The sequence below is a fragment of the Schistocerca gregaria genome, chromosome X (assembly GCF_023897955.1).
Source record: "Schistocerca gregaria isolate iqSchGreg1 chromosome X, iqSchGreg1.2, whole genome shotgun sequence".
Classification (NCBI taxonomy): domain Eukaryota; kingdom Metazoa; phylum Arthropoda; class Insecta; order Orthoptera; family Acrididae; genus Schistocerca; species Schistocerca gregaria.
Window position 1 is genome coordinate 457,522,757 of NC_064931.1, and position 21,116 is coordinate 457,543,872.

Here is a 21,116-nt window from a genome sequence, read left to right on the forward strand (position 1 = left end):
CGGAGAAATGAAATGTCGTGTGACGAGGGCCTCCCATAGGGTAGACCGTTCGCCTGGTGCAAGTCTTTCGATTTGACGCCACTTCGGCGACTTGTGCGTCGATGAGGATGAAATGATGACGATTAGGGCAACACAACACCCAGTCCCTTAGTGGGAAAATCTCTGACCCAGCCGGGAATCGAACCCGGGCCCTTTGGATAGATGGTCTGTCGCGCTGACCACTCAGCTACCGGGGCGGACTCGAGAGCGGTGATAGCTATCATTCTGCTCTCAGCTTCAAATACAATTTCGATATGTTGACGAAATTTCATACGCAATAATGTATTACCTAAAAGGAGCTAGACGCAAAGTTCACATAATGCGTTTTTACTTCGGCACACTCATTAAAATTTCGTGTAATGGTTTACGTAAATGCGATACAGCAAGTAACTACGACGAATAACGAAAATAAATTCAGCCCTTCGTCGAGAGAAGATAACAGGCTGTAACATGCTGCAAACTCAAATTTTTCTACCGAATAGTTTCCTTGAAATCGGTTGGTAAGTATATCTCAGCTGCCACCGCGTCTACGCCAGCGGTTCGGCGAAAGTTCGTGTGGCCCACGATTCGATACCCGACGTCACGCTCAGCGTGTTCTGTGATTGGTGGCGCGGGACCTGCATCGCGCCAAGCGGCAGCAGCAGCGGTTCGACATGCTCAAACTGCGACGCTGAGGCCGCTATGCCGCGCCACTGATGGCGATTCTATGGCAACCACGCCGCTGCCGCGCGGTGTTGACGCAGCCCTTGTGGGAACCGGCCCGAAGTTGCCAGCGCTCCTCCCTCGTACTGCTGCCCGTTGAAAGCACTATGACGCCGTTGGCTGTTTCAATGCGCCGTCGTTGTTATTGTCACTGTTTAACATCTTCTTCTTTCTTGTAAGTCTCTTCGGCACCTCGAAACGAATTCCCTTAAAAATTCCGTTTTTACCGACTCACTAAACTTGTCGTTATCGTTCACTACTTAGACTTTCACAAAATTTCTCTCAACCAAGGATTCAATGTACTAAGGTTTTAACTGTTTTCCTGGCCCAGCTGCAGTTTTACCAATTGTACGGTTCTGCTCTTCCTTTACCTGCACCTAACTGTGAACTAGTTGCAGCAGATCCACAGTAGGAAAACTGAGCAGAATCCTAACGTACTGCAAGTCGCACCAGGCTGCATGCAAAGTAACTATTCCAAGAATCGGGGAAGGTCTTGATCTTGAATGAAAGGTGGAAATACTGGCAAAACTTCTGTATATCTTGAACTTTGATAGTTTACACGTTCATTGCCAAGCCCGTGCTAATCTTAACACAGTTATGCACAAACCCTTTCATTCACGTTAGCAAGTTTATGATAACATATTTGCATAAATCTGAACAGCTACAAAGCACTGATTGTTCTTAAATGAAAATGCTCACCATACTATTAGGTTTATCGGTGTCTAACGCACTCAAGTTTTTAATCACCAGTCTGCTCAATATGCCACGTGGAATTACTGTCTTTTCTCTCACAAAAAATCACTTAAAATCCATAATTTCTGTGAAACACACCGGAATAAATATGCCTTCACTTTATAACACTTTTGGAACATGTAGCACAACTACAACCGGCAATTATAACTTCTTTCGGAGCTCATAATGCGACCGACTCTTTTAGAATACTGTAAGCATTCTATAGCTCCAAGAGAAAAGACGCACGAAGAATACTCCGTTCTGATTGGTAAGTTTACTTTAAGGCCAATAGGAAAACCTTATTCTCCCACTTTAGTCAGCGCTTTTCATGAGTAACCAATGAACAAATAACACGCTTTAGAACTGTACTTTTTCCAGAAACCAACATGTAACATTCTGATATATTATTTATGCTGTACGTTATTAACTATTTTTATTTGCACTGGAATTAGCTTTCGTTTTACCATAAACTTACTTAAAATATTACTATACAAAATTCCCCGTCGTCTGCATTCACACTGTGCTATAATTTTCTCACGCTGGGTCGTACAGCATTTATTAGTAGAACAATGATCTACACATTTACTTTAAACTACATTCACGCATCATTCACACTACTAAAAGCATATACAAAACTGTACAAAAATAAATAAACAGGAAAGCCTTCATGAAATAAACACTACAATTCACAAACACACTCTCTTGACGTGTTTCTTGAATGTCTTCCGTGCATTACTGGACTCCGGTGGATGAAAATTCGAACTACGTTCTCGACTGATCCCACATCACACCATCTCTCTCTGTGCACGCAGGAGTCATTCTCCCGATACACAGGCTCTAGATACGAGTGATATAAGGCGCAACGCCTCACCTTCTTTTATTTCCGTCATTTCTTCTTCGACTTGTAGACTGAACAGTAGGGGCGGAAGACTATGTCTCTGTCTGACATCTTTTTAATCCGAACTATTTGTTCTTGATATTCCAGTGAAACTGTTCCCTCTTAGTTCATTTACATAACGTGTGTTACCTGTCTACCCCTACAGCTAAAGCTTATTTTTCTCAGAATTTCGAACCTCTTCGACTTCTTAGAGCACTTTATCCAGGTCGATAAATCCTATGAACCTCTGTAGTTTTTTCTTCAGTGATGTTTCCATTATCAACTTACTGCCAACAAATAGAGTATCAATTTTCTTTTCCGTTCATATGTATATTATTCTTGTCAGCAGCCTGGAAGCATGCGCTGTTAATCTGACTGTGCAACAATTCTCGCACCTGTCGGCTTTTCCTGTGCTCAGAATTGTGTGGACGACGTTTTTCGGAAAGTTTTTTGGTATACCGCCAGTCTCGTACATTCTACAAACCAACGCGAATAGTCGTATTGAGGCCACTTTCTCAAATGATTTTCACAATAGCATTGGAATTTATATTTATAGCTTCGGTCTTATTTCAACCTAAGTCATCTCAAGCTCTTTTCAATTTGAATTCTAACGCTGTACCCTGTATCTCTTTCCTGTTGACTCCTGTTTCTCCTTTCTGTCTCATCATGAGGCGAGTCCTCGCCCTCATAGTTGCCTTCATTGTACTCTTTCCACCTATTCATTCTCTCCTCTACGTTTAACTTTGCCATTTATATTGCACTCTTAGTGGTACCGCCTTTGCAGTTTTAATGTCACCAAATGTTGTTTTGACTTTTCAATATGCCTAGCCAGTACTTGCGATAACCATTTTTCTTGATTTCTTTACGTTTTTCTTATAGCCGCTTCGTCTTAACTTCCCTGCATTTACATTTTATTTCAGTCCTAAGTCATTTGTATTTCCATATTCCTCAGTTTCCCGGAACATTTTTGTACTTCATTCTTTTGTCCATTAATTGAAATATTTTTTCTGTTACCCATTGTTTCTTTGCAGTTATCTTCCTTGTACCTGTGTTTTTCTTTCCAACCTCTGTGACTGACCTTTTTAGAGCTGTCCATTCCTCTTCAACTAAACTACCACCTGAGCTGTCCATTATCACAAGATCTATAGTCCCAGACAACTGTATGTTCGGCTCTTCACTCCTTGTTACTTCCGTATCCCACTTCTTTGCGTATTGATTGATACAGAATAGTCTCTTAAACTTCAAACTGCTCTTCATCATCACTTAATTGTGATCTGAATTTATATTTTCTCCTGGGCACACCTCACTATCGAGTGTCTGATTTCGGAATCTCTGCTTGAACGTGATGTAACCGAACGCGAATGTCCCCGTATCTCCCAGTGTTTTTCCAGAATATCTCCCCCTCTTTTGATTCTTGAAAAGAGTTTTCGCTATAACTAGCTGAAATTTACTGCAGAACGTATTTAGTCTTTCTCCTCTCCCATTCTTACTACCAACCTCATAGTCTTCCTTAACCCTTTCTTGTTCTCCTGCCCGTACAACAACATTCCCATCCCCCATAACTACTAGATATTTGTTTCCCTTTACGTACTGAATTGCTTGTTCAATATCCTCTTATACATTCCGTATCTCTTCATCCTCAGCGTGCGACGTCGGCATGTATGCCAGAAACATTATTGTCAGTGTTGGTTTGCTATCGAATCTAATGAGAACAAGCCTATAATAGAACTGTCCCAGTAACTCACCCTCACAGAGAGAGAAGGCGCAGTGGTTAGCTCACTGGACTCTCATTCGGGAGGATGACGGTTCAAACACGCGTCCACCCATCATGATTCACTTTTTCCGTGTTTTCCCTAAATCGCTTCAGACAAATGTCGCCATGGTTTCTCTCACACGGAACGGTCGACTTCCTTCCCCATCCATCACTTATACAATGGGACCGATTACCTCGCTGTCTGGTTCTGTCCCTTCAAATCAACCGACCAACCAATCAACTCACCCTGTTCCCTACATGTCAGTTCATAACGAATCCTATACTGTTATATTCTATCTTCTGCTGCTTTTGATATTACCCTACACTCGCCTGACCAGAAATCATTGTTTCAGCTGAAGAGTTGGAGTGAAAATTAGGGCTGTAGGGCAGTTAGAATAGAATGAAGTTAGCGACATTGGAAGCTGTATTCTCATGACTAATTTTAAAAAGCTGAATGAAGCTGTGTGTGTGTGTGTTATGTACGTTCATCATCCAATAATAGTCTTTTAAATTTTTTGCAGGTGCCGCGAGCAGGTAGGTTTTACCGATGCCATGCTGATAACAAATCCACCGGCACCATTTCTATCTCCTCCAACACCGCTGCTACCGTACCTGGTTGACATTCTGCCTCATGGTATGGAATCAGTTTTATGATTACAGACAACATGACCACCCACAGTGGAATATGGCGATGGGAGTGATAGCACTGATGCAGTTTTGATGCAATCAGTTGAGGACCAGCCGCAGATGGAATGGATCCTCCTATCATCTACAATTTTCAGCTGCACTCGCCTCACCATAGACCATGATAGTGATGACGATGGCACTACTGAAATATCATCATCAGTTGATAACGACAATTTTACTATTATAATTGAATAGATGGTTAGCAAATAATGTTTCAGATTGTTTACTGTATTTCGCCAACCCTATATCATATTTTCTGGTTTCATGTCATGGCACATGAATGATCTAAAGAACTGGTGATAACATTTTGCGGTGCACCTGTGTGGTAAGTAACTTTCCTTTGCACACTATAAGGTTTCAGATGCTGAACCAGTGCTGTTCAGTATCGGATGATGTACCTGCGCACTCTGCTATGGTGACATGTAAAATGACAGTATTTAGATGCTCGTTCAACAATTACGAGGGTTGCACCTTAAATAGAGGCAACCAATAGAGGTACTCAAGGTACCCTCCGCCCCACACCGTCAGGTGGCTTGCGGAGTATGTATGTAGATGTAGATGTATTTATTCACAACCAATACAAATGAGGATAACAGCAACACAAAATGAGGCGGGAAGAGGTAGAAGGCACCATATTAAGACTCGTCAGAGCTTTCCAAGTGATTCATTGTTTGCAACTACAGTGCCGCGCTCCCCTCGGTCTGTGTCACCAGGTCCCACAATGCGGCGGACGCAACCTCAGCAACCCGTCAAGCGCTCTGCTAATGTGTCGGCCTTGTACGGCCACGTTGATATGACGACACCAGGGCTGCACTGGCAGCCGACTCAGCAGCTTTCGTCCTGCGCTGCATCAGCGCTGCTCGCCTGCACCGTGCGACCTCACTGCTGTGGCTTCGGTCGCGACGACAAGAAGCACCGGTGATTGGCGACTGAATGTGCTGCGGACCTCCTTCGGTAAGTCTACAGTGTGTGCTTGGAGGCAAGACAACTGTCCGCAGCAGCGACCAATGGAGTGGCCCACTGCTGGCTGGCTACGGACCCGGCGTCAGCCCCAGGGGGGTCGAATCAGTGACCCGCTGTGAACTGGAGTGCTAGTGTTCCATCTGCTTCTGTGTGTAGCAGGTGGTGTGACATGCCCCACCATCTAGGAGACCTGCCACACTTGAATGCTTCTTTAGTGAACCAGTACCTATTTACATGCAGCTGTGCCCCTCAGTTTTGCTAAACACACTGCTCCGCATCACGAACTCATAACACTTAGGTTGGGCAGTGGGCTAATTCTGCCTGTGACTTGCGCCTTGCAAACTACTTCGTCTGCTTTCTCCGATGATTCTACGCCCCTGTGGCCTCAGTTTTACTTCGGAACTACTGGTGAGTGTAACTCACTGTAGAGAGGCCGGCGCCCAGCTGTAACTTGCGTGCTGAGAAATATTGCACCAAAACTGACTTTTCCTATCCCAAACAGTAGTGCCGCTATAAGAGTTATATGTTTGCACCTATTACTGTCCATGAAAGTAGTCACCAACGTTATCTAGAACCTGTAGCCAGCAATGTGGAAGGCGTTGTATACTGTTAGTAGACCCAGTTCTGTTGGTAGTGCGAATTGAGCTGTCTACTGCCTGTCGAATCTCTGGAACATTTCTGAAGTGAATGCCATGAAGCCGAAACCGAAACGCCAGTCCTACTAATGGCGTCATTATGGGTCGCCGCGAAATTCGAAAGTGCGTCAGAGCCCCAGTACTGTGAAAGTTATGGTGATTCTCGTGCATGACTGTGATAGTGTTATCCTAATGCGTTACGTTCCTCCATGGCAGACTATATATGCACATTATCACTGTTCATGTATGGAGCATCACCTTCAACCAGCTTTCCAAAAGAAGCAGCGACACTTTCTGCACAGCCCACCCATCATGTTGCATGACCATGCGTGGGTGCATACAGCGCAAGCTGTGGCTGCTTTGTTAGGTCGATGGGACTGGGAAGTACTGCACCATCGACCATACTCCCCGGACTTATGTCCTTGTGACTTTGATTTGATTCCGAAGATGAAGGAATCACTTAATGGCATGCACTTCAGAACTGTTCCAGAGATTCGACAGGCAGTAGACTGCTCCATTCGCACCATCAACAGAACAGACTCTGCTAACGGTACACTACACCTTCCGCATTGCTGGCAACGGATTCTACACAATGCTGGGGGGGTACTCTGAAGGACAGTAACATATGCAAACATGTAACTCTTTGGTATCGGTTGTCACTGTTTAAGTTCCAATTCTCGAATATCGAGCCACCGCTGCTTATTTAGTCCATCGCTCAGATCGACGTTTTAAGACGGCCGCTTGCAGTGGCATCTCCCTCATAGCCGTCTCCGAGCACCTGCTGAGCCCCTGCCAGCCTTACGTGAAGCTTCTATCAAGTTCATGGAGCGCCCTCGCCTAACCCATACTAGCCTTTATCTGCAGCCCCGTTCTGCCAGCTTATGCCCACACTAGGGACGCCATGAGCACCTCATCCTGAAATTTCTCCAACGAGACTTTCCGTTAGTAGTGACACTTGTAACCAACGCTATGAAGGACTCTAGGTTATGTACTCTTTATATCTGATAAGGACGATCTTTTAGTTGTGTTATTAATCCGTATTATGTTTTAACTGTGCTTAGTTGTGCTTAGTTGTGTGGTGCAGCAATACAGTGTACTCGATAATCACATGGTTCTAAGCCCTGTGGACCAACAGAATTAGTGGGAACAGTAAGAGTTTATGTTTCTTTTTCCTTGAGGCCTATAAAATAACAAGATGCACGAAGTCCAATGCACCACATGCTGACACAAAGTAACCATCCCATATTTAAGTAAATGCAGGTAGCAGTTTCGGATTCTCGGCAGCACATACACGCTAAGACAAAAAAAAAAAAAAAAAAAAAAAAAAAAAAAAAAAAAAAACAACGCAAAACGAAGGAATTACGCGAATGGAACAGTAGTCTAAAGATGTGATATACATATACAGACAAACAAATGATAGCTATTTCATTAAAAAAAATTCAAAGATTTATTCGAGGGAGCTTCACAAACTGAACAAATCAATAATGCGTGGGTATGCCTCTGGCCCGTATGCAAGCAATTACTCGGCTCGGCATTGACTGGTAGACTTGTTGGATGTCCTCTTGACGAATATCGTGCCAAATTCTTTCCAATTGGCGCATTAGATAGTAATAGTCCCTATCTGGTTGCAGGATTCTGCACATGATGCTACAAACGTTCTAATTTTGGGATAAATATTGCGACCATGCTGGCCAAGAGCGAAGAAAAGCTGTAGAGACTCTCACTGTGAGCGGGCGGACACTATCTTGCTGAAATGTAAGCCCAGGATGGCTGACATGAATGGCAACAAAACGGGGCGACAATGTCGTCGACGCATGACTGTGCTGTAAGAGGTCCAGCTATGAAATGAAATAGCTCCCAGGCCTTCACTCCTGGTTCTCGGATGATATGGCGGGCGACAATCAAACGGTTATTCCACCACAGTCAGGATCGTCTCAGGACTCGTCTTCTGTCATCATAGGGTCTCAGTTGGAAGCAGGACTCATCATTGAAGACAATTCTACTACAGTCAGTGAGAGTCCAAGCTGAAGGCGTAAGATACCCCTGACAGATGTGGGATACCACACGTAAGTGGCTTCCACCATACCACCTCACAACCATGAGAGGGTCTGGGGTGCCATTTCATTTCATAGCTCTACCCCTTCGGTTGTCAAGCATGACACCCTCACAGAACACCGGTATGCAGACGATATCATACGCCCTGTTAGGTTGCCTTCATGATAATTCATCCTGAGCCTACATTTCCTCAAGAAGATGTCCACCACCGAACGGCGAGAGTTTCTCGAGTTTGTCGTCTTTCTTTCCCAACCCTACGTTTGCTCCCGAGGTTGCTGGGTCTCTTCTCATTTGAAAAGGTTACGAGCATTAAGCGGAGGACCCTCTAATGCGTCAACAGGGTGGCTGGCTTACCCAAGTTTATTGTAAGTGGTCAGCCAATCACGATCTAACGCGCCAATTGGACAGAATCTGGCACCATGTCCCTCAGGACGTCATTCAGTAACTATATCAATCAGTGCCAAGTTGAATAACTGTTTGCATAAGGGATAGAGGTTGATCAACGCTTGCTACCGAAACCAGTTGGCGAAGCTCTTTCTCTTTAATAAACCATTCATTTTTTTAAAACTGTAGTCATCTGTTTTTCTGTACACATACGTCACATCAACCTATTTCCGCCGTCTACGATAATTCCTTCATGGTGTGCTGTTTTTTTCTTTTTTTCTTACAGTGTATGAGCTGCCGAGAATCCGCTGGTCGGCAAATAAAATGTCGCGCACCATGATCTGCATGCCACAACCAGAACACATTGGGTGGTCCTCTCGCTGTATGAAGAATTCATGCGTCATACGGCTGTGGCGTATGTGAAGACGAGTAAGAAGGACCTCGTCCTGTCGACGTAGCTGGAAGGAAGTACTCCACGGCCGAGTTGTGAGCTTTACGACACAGATCTTGTTGTACGTCGCTTCCAACCACTTGTCTTCCCATCGAAATAGGATTTTATACCTCAACAGCGAGGTGAGAGCAACCAGGAGGATAGCGCACCGAAATACCTGAGGATCACACAGCCTCAATGGCTGCTCGATCCACCCTTTCATTCCCCACAACTAGCATATGCCCTCATACCCTGCAGAAAGACACCTCAGCCCCCGGTCGTTGCAGCTGGAGGCGGATATCCTGGATGTTCTGGTTTACTTTACCTGCTGGGTAGAAAAGTTGTGAGAGTGAAGGGCGCCCAGAGAATCCGAACAGACGAGAAATCTAGCCCGGGGGAACGTCACATCTGCCCCAGTGCCCACAAGATCGCATATAATTCTGCGTCTAAGGTAGTAAATTATGGAGGCAGCCTAAAGTTGAGGACGTGATTCGGGAAAACGACAGAGTAACCAACGGAGTCCCCCTGTTGGACCCATCGGTAAAAACAGCTACATGGTTATCATGCTCATATAAAATGTCAGAAAATATCACATCAAAAACGGAAGCAGTAGTGTTATCTCTCCTGTACCACACCAAATCTAAAATCACTCAGGACCTCTCCATAACCAGGGCGGCAGACGGTAAAAACCCTAAATTTCGAATCATACAGGCTCCACACTGAGTGACTCCATTACACACTGCAATCGGATCCCAAATGGCATCGTGGCCCTTTGACGGTTGGAGAAAAGGCACTCCAGAGGTGGACAGGAAATAGTATAGTGTAAGGGTGAAGTTGGAGCTGTGACGAACTTACAGACTTGACTCACCATGATGAGTTGGCGCCGAATGGTAAGTGGCGGTTCCCCCGCCTCAGCACAGGGGCTGGGTAAGGAACTGATCAGATAAGCACTCATGGCCAGCCGAATCCCCTCATGGTGGACAGCATCAATGATCCACAAATAAGAAGGCCTCGCTGTACTATACAACATGCACTTGTAGTCCAGCTGCGAATGCACGAAAGCCCGATAAAACTGGAGGAAACGCTCGCTGTCAGCGCCACAACACCTGTGGCTAATGCACTTGATGATGTTCATTGCCTCCTGGGTTCTGGCTTTCAGGTCTCACAGGTGTGGCAACCAGGACAATATGGAGTCAAACGTGAGGCACAGAAACCTCACTGTGTCTCTAAAATTTAGGATGGTGTCGCCCATATTCAAGGCAGGCAAATTAAAAAGACTACAAGAACGATTAAAATGAACACCCACACACTTACCAGCAGAAAATGGAAAACCCGCCTATGCAACTCACTCCTCTGACATCCATACTGTAAGTTGCAACTGATGGCTTGCCGTAGCAACACTGGAGGAGGAACTGAAAATTGACTACAAATAAGGAGAACTGTAATGGCTCCTTACCGTAGACATGGTACTGTTGGTGGCTATGGCAAAGATTGTAACGCTTAAAATACTACCCTGAGGGACACCATTCTCCTGCTCAAATCGATAAGACAGTCTGTCACCAACTCGGGTCCTAAAAACTGCAGAGACAGGGAAGACTGTACAAAGATGGGGAGGAGGCCACAAAAGCCCCATTGCCACAAAAGCCCCATTGCCACAAAAGCCCCATTGATGAAATTGTGTGTGAATACAGTGTCTTCAAGAAGTATCGTAAGCCTTACTTATATCGAAGAAAATGCCGATACAGTGATGCTTACGGATGAAAGCCTGCTGAATAGCCACCTCTAGGAGGATCAGGTTGTTGACAGTGGCCCGAAATCTTCGGAATACACACTGAGAGTGGCTAAGGACTTGCCTGGTCTCTAACAGCGAGACCAGACGACAGTTAACCATTTGTTCCATGGCCTTTCCTACACAGCTCGTTAAGGTGATGCTCTGATAAATACTTGGACACTTGCAGTTCTTTCCTGGTTTGAGGAGACGGATCAAAACATCCTCCCTCCATGAGTGGGGGAAGTTGCCTGTCTGTCACATTAGATTAATCCATTCAAGGAGGATTTCCTTTGACGTCGCTGGCAAATGTCGGAAGTGGTTGTCACTGGGTACAGTGTCATAAGTCTAAGTCAGTGCCGATTTAAGCTCCCCCATGGAGCTCCTTCTGAAGTTCAACTTTTCCCTCTCGACAGTCGCAGAGTAGCTACGAAACACCAGATTGTGGCTTGTATTGACAGTTGTTGTTGTTGTTGTTGTCTTCAGTCCTGAGACTGGTTTGATGGAGCTCTCCATGCTACTCTATCCTGTGCAAGCTTCTTCATCTCCCAGTACTTACTGCAAACTACATCCTTCTGAATATGCTTTGTGTATTCATCTCTTGGTCTCCCTCTACGATTTTTATCCTCCACACTGCCCTCCAGTGCTAAATTTGTGATACCTTGATGCCTCAAAACATGTCCTACCAACCGGTCCCTTCTTCTAGTCAAGTTGTGCCACAAACTCCTCTTCTCCCCAATTCTATTCAATACCTCCTCATTAGTTATGTGATCTACTCATGTAATGTTCTTCATTCTTCTATAGCACCACATTTGGAAAGCTTGTATTCTCTTCTTGTCCAAACTATTTATCGTCCATGTATTGACAGTAGTTTGTGCAAAATGCTTCGTCAGTATCTCAGAAGTGTCTCTGCGTGTTGACTGTAGGCACCCCTGTTTCAGCACTGCTACTGTCTGTAAACGGTGGTGTTTACCAGAAATCCTTGGGATGGCTTCCTATACTTTTGTGGAACAAGTGGAACGGTTAATGGAGTCCAGAAACTCTTTTCATGCTCGTTTCTTGCGTTCTTTAAAGACAAGGCGAGCCTTGGCTCTCGCAATTCGAAAGGAAGTGAGATTGTCTGTTGTTCGGCAGCATTTCACCTGTCGAAGAGCAGCACGCCTGTCCAGGATGGCTGAATGGCACTCGTCTGTCCACCAAGGTACAGGTCGTCTCTGAGGAGGGCTGAAAAACTTTGGTATGGGTAGGTCAGCAGCATGATGGATCACATGTGTGAGGTGATCAGGCCATTCTTAGACGCTGTCACGGTGTTCAAACACAGTCACAGAGTGTGCGAGGGATGGAGAGCAGAGACATAGATCGATGGTACAGAAAGGAGTCGCAGTTTCAGTGTTTAGGATGCACAGCTCTTGAGATGTCCGGAGGCTCTCCAAAACTCGACCCCGAGGGCAAGTAGTGGTTGAGCCCCACAGGACATGATGGGCATTGAAGTCTCCCAGGAGGAGGAATGGTCAAGGGAGTTGTTTCATAAGAACTGTGAGAGCCTCCGAGTCTACTGCATTCAGTCGAGGTAAATAAAGAGAGTAAACTATAATCCTCCGAAGTGTATGAATTTCAACTGCAACGACTTGCAGGTCGATATCCAGGGGCAGAGAAATGGATTCATGCCAATTATTGACAAACAAGGCGACCCCTCGTTTGGCTTTTTCTCCAATCAAGTCATCTGTACGATATAGCGTATAGCCCCGCCGTACAGGAGCATCAGATCCTTTTAAATATGTTTCCTGTGGACACAAGCACAGGGGCGTTGCTGTGCTAGGAGTTTCAGTTCCTCCACATGTGTCCTGAAGCCATTCATCTTCCATTGCATAAAGGGAGCAATGTATCAGGGTGATAATATCTTCATCCTGACTTTCTGTCAGGAGTGGAGCCAACAATGGGTGGAGGCTCAGTTTTTGGGCGATATTATTGCCCCAGTCTGACATCAAACTCCATCGCCTTTGAAGAAGCTTCGAGAGAGATGTCAGATAGAGTGACATTGACATCATTGGACAGTGTGCCTCCTGTCACCCTCAGCGCGCGAGCCTTGGCCTTTGATTTCGATTTTTTGGATTGAGGCGTCTTTGGATCCACGAACTCAGAAGTAGTAGTGGGTGTAGCAGCGTTGGGCGGTGCACGAGACTTGACCTGTGGAGGAGCAGAAAGGTCAATGATGTCAGCAACCACGGCCTTTTCTGAAGTCTGGGGGGTCTGTGGCTGGCTTCAAAGGAACCACAGCAGATCATGTGCTAGTGCTGACAGTACCAACCTCCTATTGTGTAGCGGCATCAATTTTCAGGACTGGCTGTTTCAGAGAAGGAGGCAGCGAATGTGTGTGGCTGCATGGACTTGTATAACTTCTTGACTTCACCATACAGGCGGCGCTGTGTCATTTTGATCTCGTATATCTTCCGCTCATGAAGGGAAATTCTGCAGTCCCTGCTTCACACATGGTGATCCCCAGAGCAGTTGACACAATTTGGAGGAGAGGAGCAACCAGCTCCGTCATTGGCGGCTTTACCACACTTATCGCCAGTGGCTTCTCCTTTATAGGGTGCCCAAAGTGTTGCCATTTAAAACACCAGATTTTATTTGGGTAATAAGGTCATACACTGAGGCTTAGGAAACCTGCCTTTATATGTTCTGGTACTTTGGTGCTGTTAAAAGTAAGGATAGAGGAGTCTGATTTTACGAAATCACCATCCACACGTTTCATAACGCGTTGCACGTAGACAGTTCCTTCCTGGGGCCATTCGGATTTCAGTTGATCTCTGGGAATGTCACCTACATCCCTGCAAGTCGTAACACCTTTGTTGCAGTTTAAGGTGTTGTGGAATTTAGTTTCTACCGTATACTCCCCGAAGCATTGAGCTCTCCGATGGGTCCTGACTTGCTGGGAGCTAGATGTTTCAACCAACAAGGTCCCATTTTACAAGCGCTTAACAGATTATAAGGTATCAGCAATGCCTTCTAAGCCTCTTTCAAATATCCCCTCTTTTCTTCTAACTATAAGATACACATTCTGCTAAACAGAATGCATTTTGTTAAAACTGGCTGAATCAGGAGGACTGGCTACAATAGTCCTCTCGTTAGAGTGGGTGCTGGTACCTTCAACCGGCCCACCCTCTCTGCTGGGAAGGGTAAAGAAAATTTCGGAGGATCCGTTTTGGTCCCACGAGCAGCTAGAGAAATATGTGTCCACTCACACAGAGTTCCGGATGCCTGAGTAAGCCTTATACAACTGAGGCGCGGAAGATTCCCCAGAGGTTGCTCACTCACGACTGTTCCACCCTAACAGCCATGCATCCCATCAGCGGGCAGCACACCTTGAGACTGAGGGTATTTGTGATAGAGGTTTATTCCGTCGTCGCGATCCGGGCGATCAAGCCAAGATCCCCATTCTCTGAGACACACGACGTTCCACAACCACGCCGCATGGTGGTCGCTGAAGCATGCCCAGAGCTTACGGTGACAGAGGATTGACGGCGCTTACCAGTTCCCATCTCAGCGACCCTGGGGTTGCCAAGCCCGTACTCAGCGAACAAATGCTGAGCCTCTGAGGGCCACTAGTCCGATGTAAGTGTCATTCCACTCTCTAATAACAGGCGCGAAAAATTAACACTGTGCATACTTAAAAACATAAATGTTTAACTATCTCCTTGTTCTGTGTGTAATATATTTAAGTGACGCAGAATTCAAAACGAACTCGCACAATGGGGAGTGACCGACCGCATTCTACAAAACGGGAGTCGATTGTTTCGTCTCCCACTGGGATAAAAGTCTTAACGTGTTCGGTGATTAGTTTTGAATGGAAGCATTCCGTGGCCCAGTTGTGACAGGTTTTTGATTTTCATTTGTCTGCCCTTATACTACAAAACACTGTACATGGCGGAGAGTACTTGATACAAATTTTAGCGGTTTGCTGCTCCATACACATATTGGGTAGAGAAAACTGATTGTATATACGTGTTCTAAAGTTTCTTATCATGTTCCTGTGGACTCTTTTTCAGATATACGATGGTGACAGTAGAATCATAGAGCAATCGATCATGAAAATGCATTCCCTAAAATTACGCAGAAGACTTTAGGGAGAGCTACTTTGTCATCCTTCCATGGAATCCAGTTTGCTGTGGAGATGAGAAACCAGCCAATGAGTTGTATATGCAGATATATGAACACGTCTCAGACTGTTCCCCCACCATCCAATTGTTGTGCCAGCCACGTTTCAAAAATAATTCCTGACTACATTACCGACGTGGTATGTGCAGCACTACAGCTGCGGTGGCGAAGACCTGGCTTTGCATGAAATGGTATCTACACTCCTGGAAATTGAAATAAGAACACCATGAATTCATTGTCCCAGGAAGGGGAAACTTTATTGACACATTCCTGGGGTCAGATACATCACATGATCACACTGACAGAACCACAGGCACATAGACACAGGCAACAGAGCATGCACAATGTCGGCACTAGTACAGTGTATATCCACCTTTCGCAGCAATGCAGGCTGCTATTCTCCCATGGAGACGATCGTAGAGATGCTGGATGTAGTCCTGTGGAACGGCTTGCCATGCCATTTCCACCTGGCGCCTCAGCTGGACCAGCGTTCGTGCTGGACGTGCAGACCGCGTGAGACGACGCTTCATCCTGTCCCAAACATGCTCAATGGGGGACAGATCCGGAGATCTTGCTGGCCAGGGTAGTTGACTTACACCTTCTAAAGCACGCTGGGTGGCACGGGATACATGCGGACGAGCATTGTCCTGTTGAAACAGCAAGTTCCCTTGCCGGTCTAGGAATGGTAGAACGATGGGTTCGATGACGGTTTGGATGTACCGTGCACTATTCAGTGTCCCCTCGACGATCACCAGAGGTGTACGGCCAGTGTAGGAGATCGCTCCCCACACCAAGATGCCTGGTGTTGGCCCTGTGTGCCTCGGTCGTATGCAGTCCTGATTGTGGCGCTCACCTGCACGGCGCCAAACACGCATACGACCATCATTGGCACCAAGGCAGAAGCGACTCTCATCGCTGAAGACGACACGTCTCCATTCGTCCCTCCATTCACGCCTGTCGCGAAACCACTGGAGGCGGGCTGCACGATGTTGGGGCGTGAGCGGAAGACGGCCTAACGGTGTGCGGGACCGTAGCCCAGCTTCATGGAGACGGTTGCGAATGGTCCTCGCTGATACCCGAGGAGCAACAGTGTCCGTAATTTGCTGGGAAGTGGCGGTGCGGTCCCCTACGGCACTGCGTAGGATCCTACTGTCTTTGCGTGCATCCGTGCGTCGCTGCGGTCCGGTCCCAGGTCGACGGGCACGTGCACCTCCCGCCGACCACTGGCGACAACATCGATGTACTGTGGAGACCTCACGCCCCACGTGTTGAGCAATTCGGCGGTACGTCCAAGCGGCCTCCCGCATGCCCACTATACGCCCTCGCTCAAAGTCCGTCAACTGCACATACGGTTCACGTCCACGCTGTCGCGGCATGCTACCAGTGTTAAAGACTGCGATGGAGCTCCTTATGTCACGGCAAACTGGCTCACACTGACGGCGGCGGTGCACAAAAGCTGCACAGCTAGCGCCATTCGACGGCCAACACTGCGGTTCCTGGTGTGTCCGCTGTGCCGTGCGTGTGATCATTGCTTGTACAGCCCTCTCGCAGTGTCCGGAGCAAGTATGGTGGGTCTGACACACCGGTGTCAATGTGTTGTTTTTTCCATTTCCAGAAGTGTATATGGGTTGCGTTGGTGTGGCGCAGATGGGTGTAGTCATGAAGCAGACCACAGGAGGTAGTTTTCCGAATTTTCCTTCTTTATCTCATAAAGTCATTATAATTCCTGTCGTACCCCGGCAGTGGTGTTAGCAGTACAGCTGTGGGAAATTGTTTAAACTTTAGCTATTAGTGCAATTTTGCTATGTCTTGTGTGTCACCTGCACTGTGTGTACATACATGTCTATACAGTTGCCACTACTCGAATTTCCTTAATTTCCCGCTACTTTTACCTGCCCACAGTAATATCACCCTTGTCAGACATCTCTTAGGCAGCCTGACAATGTTAAGGCCATCATTTATAGTAAGTGCAATGTGAATTATTTTAAAACACTGATAATGTGGGAACAACCATCTTACACATTTTTAAGAATTATGATTGTGCATTACCTCTGTGTCTGTGTGTTTTGAGGAATATGCTAGCTGTGTCTCTTGGAATTTATACATGTAGTGTTATGTTAATCTGTCTGGGAAGGCACGACGTCAGTTTTGGATCATAACTTATACGAATTAATATAACGTAGCCAACAGGAAAATGCCTCACCATTTATACGTCTCCACGTGGGGGAGGATGGTGGAGGAAGGAGAAGTTGCACCTTTTTGAGTCATAAATTATAGCCACAAAAATAACACGGTCATAAATTAGAAGTAAATAAACATAACGTAAGAGCACAAGTTACAGATTCGTTTGCATAATGATCTTTAAATTATTCTCGGAGAATTGGCCAATTTGTTTACGTAACAAAGCAATGGATCCATTGCGCCAGAATTGGTACAGCCCCAAATACCCTTTGAATTGCGGTCCATTCTACACTTAGTGGCTGATCATACGGTATAGTCCACCCTTAGCTTATAGTGCGGGTTGCCCGTCCAGCCAGTGCCTGGATTAGTTCCTGCTTATCGATACTACTTCCCGGCAATAATGGATGGTGGATGCCGTAGTCAAAAATGAAGAAGCTTCCACATGATAAAATGGCGTTGGGAGCTGCATCAAACCATTCTTCGGATTGAAGACCAAACCAAGATAATCTTCCTTTGAAGGACGTTGCATAGTTTTCGAAATAAAGAATTACTGTGTTACAGGTTGCACCAATCTTTATAATGAAATTTTTCGTGCAATAGAAAATTATAAACTTCAATATGTAAGTGAAACTCATGGGAAATTAACATGCTCAGGAAGATGAATAGTAATAAAAATTGAAGATATTGTAAATATGGTTATTCTCCTGCGTAAAACTAACACGAACTTAAAAATTAAGGTGCAGAAATTGAAAAAATAGTTTTTAAACGGAGGAATATTATAAAATACACTTCATGTTAAAATCATAGCCCACGTCCCCTACATTCATGTTCACACAATTATTTACATTCGAGACCGTGAGGTTTTGAATGACAGCGAAAGCATGTCATCTTGACTTCGGTGAAATTCATATATATCCTTGTGTTGTGCACTTGGCAAGAATTGTACAACAGTTAAATGTTTTCGTAATTTGCAACAGCAACACCAGCAGTTGGAGCGTTTTGCAATACAAAGAATTAGACAGTGTTCTTCTCTACTTTCAACAAATTTCATACCATTTTGCATTCAGCACATTGTAAAATCATTTTAATTCCTAGGCCAATGAAGGGTACTGCCATTTTATGACGTCTTAAACACTTAAATTTATTTGAATTCATGTGCCATTTAAGAGGAACACTTTTTTGTCTTTATGTTGTGGCTTCACCGGCCAATGTTAAATGCCACCTGCGCATCACTGTGCATCACTGTTTCACTGTTTATCAGCTGTTTGTTTTTACAGCTGATAAACAGTGAAACAGTGAGTGACAGTGACAGTAGCAGTGGCAACTCAATATTCAGTGTTTGACAGTGATGAAGACCAAAAAAATGTGTATAAGTAGTTGCAGATGACAAACTGTGGAACAAACGGTCACTGTAGAAACACAAGACGTCAGAAAAACCACACCATGTGGTAAAAAGATGGAAAATAAAAGCCCACTGAGGATGCTGCAACTGCAGTGAAACATGTTAGAGTTATAAAACAAAACTGTGTTTTGCTAAAGGCGGACCCTATCCAAAAACATAGCACTAAATTTTATATGTGATAATAACGCAGTAATAACTTAACTAGATTACTGTCCACAAAATCAATTTCTCATTTCTTTTACGTTTCCTTATAACAGAATGACAACATTAATCAATGAAAATATTTTTTTACACAACTCCATTCTTGGAATCAGACTATCCAAAGTTTACTGTAAAACACTCTGTGCTGTCGAAGAAATGGCTGCATCGTCCACAGGTCTTTCTGCCTGGCAACTGAAAAAGATACCTGTCCTTTCACACGAATTGCGGAATGGTATTCATCTGCCAGGCCCTTTACTCTTTCCAAGACATTGACACTTTTCCTTCCATCTGCTTCAGAACAAGGATTATTAATAGCCATTGCAGATGGATCGATGTGAGGCACATTGACCATACTGCATTTGGAGATCTTACACGCATTGAAAATAATGTATTAGCTGGATCTTTAAAATCAAAGAAGTCAGTTTCACTCATTGGAATGACATGGAATGGGTTGATATCTTTGACTGACGGAACCCCTCAGAGAAACACTGGTGACACAAAGACTATTCACCTTCTAGTAATAAATGATTGAAACATTTTCTTCGCGATTTGACATTGGAACAAGTCCAGAGACTTAAAACAGGGTACATTAAACACAACGGCGCTGAAAACGCGTCTTAAAAAAACGGTAGTTGTACAGTGCTTGCGACCATCTTGTTATCTGCCGGCAGGTTACCGAGTAAAGTCACGTGCCGCCGTTTCCCGGCTTGTATCGTTTGCGAATATGATCTGCATCACGTCGATGTTCTTTCGGACCACGGCGTAGCCGGGTCGACTATCATGCTCATGAAGATCAATTTGTGTTTGTATCTAGTGAGATATAAAAGCAATATGAGATCACACAATACTGAATATCGTATCAACATAACGAGACTTTTCTACAGTATTGGTATACTGAACAGTGTTGATCGTAGGTACAGAAGACCAGACGACGAAGATCACTCTCTACGAAACACTGTTACATACCTGTGAACAAGATACCATCTCGCAGCTATTGTATCTACTCTGGACGTGTAGGATGCCCATTTTCGAATGCCACACGTGCATAATAGCACGCCATTCCTGCTTACATAGAGGCCGACTCTGGGAGTAGAGGCGGTGTACACTGTCCAGTCATATCAATGTGATCGTCTATCAAAGGCCCGAATAACCACCTTTTCCAGCGCGGACCGCTGCGAAAATACTAGGGAGAGAGTCAATGGCGCTCTGGAAATTGCCGACAGAGATGTGAAGCCATGCCGACTCCAGTGTTGTGGTCAGTTTTTAGTTGAGGATGCATGGCGAGAACCAACAAATCGAGGTGGTAGCACAGATTCTCGACTGGGGAGTTTGATGGCCTGGGGAGTACGCTGAACTCATCGTAATGCAATTCTTCCCACGCACGTACACTGCGAGCTGTGTGACACGTTGCACTTTCCTGCAGGTGGGTGCCATCCTGCCACAGAGAAATTTAATCTAGTGGTGGATATGCCCCCAAGGACAGATGCGTAATAACGTTGATCCACTTACAATCTGGAATGACGAGTTCACCAAGGAATTTTCATGAAAATATTCCCTCGACCTGGACCCTTCCAACGATTGTTGCAGGATAATTAGTTTTACACATTTTACTCCCTAGACGACAGCGGCGATCCGTCCGATAGTGCATAAAATGTGACTCATTTGAAAAGGACTCCCGTGCCACTCAGTGGACGTCCAGTTGCGATTTCCGAGTCAAATTCCAGCCTCTTGTCGCCAATGGACAGTAGGTAGCATGCGTACATAAACCAGTAACCTGCTGTGTACGCCAATACGCAGCAACGTTCGATGATCGTCGTTCAGGTAACACTGATGGTAGTCCTATCGTTTATTTGGGTGGTCGCCTGCTGAACAGTTGCGCGTCTCTTTCCCCGTACGTATCTCCGCAACTGTCGTTCATCCCTGTCATCCTGTCATCTATGCCGCGTGGTGCACTACAGTTCCTTTAGCGCCGGCCTTGGTTAGAACAATTTTGTCACGCACGGTATATTTTAGCTACTGCAGCACGCGAACAGTTTACAAACTTGGCCATTTCAGAAATGCTTCCACCCTTGCACTGAAAGCCAATTATGATGCCCTTTTGGACGTCAGATAAATCGCTCTTTATTCGCATTTCGACAACGACATTACT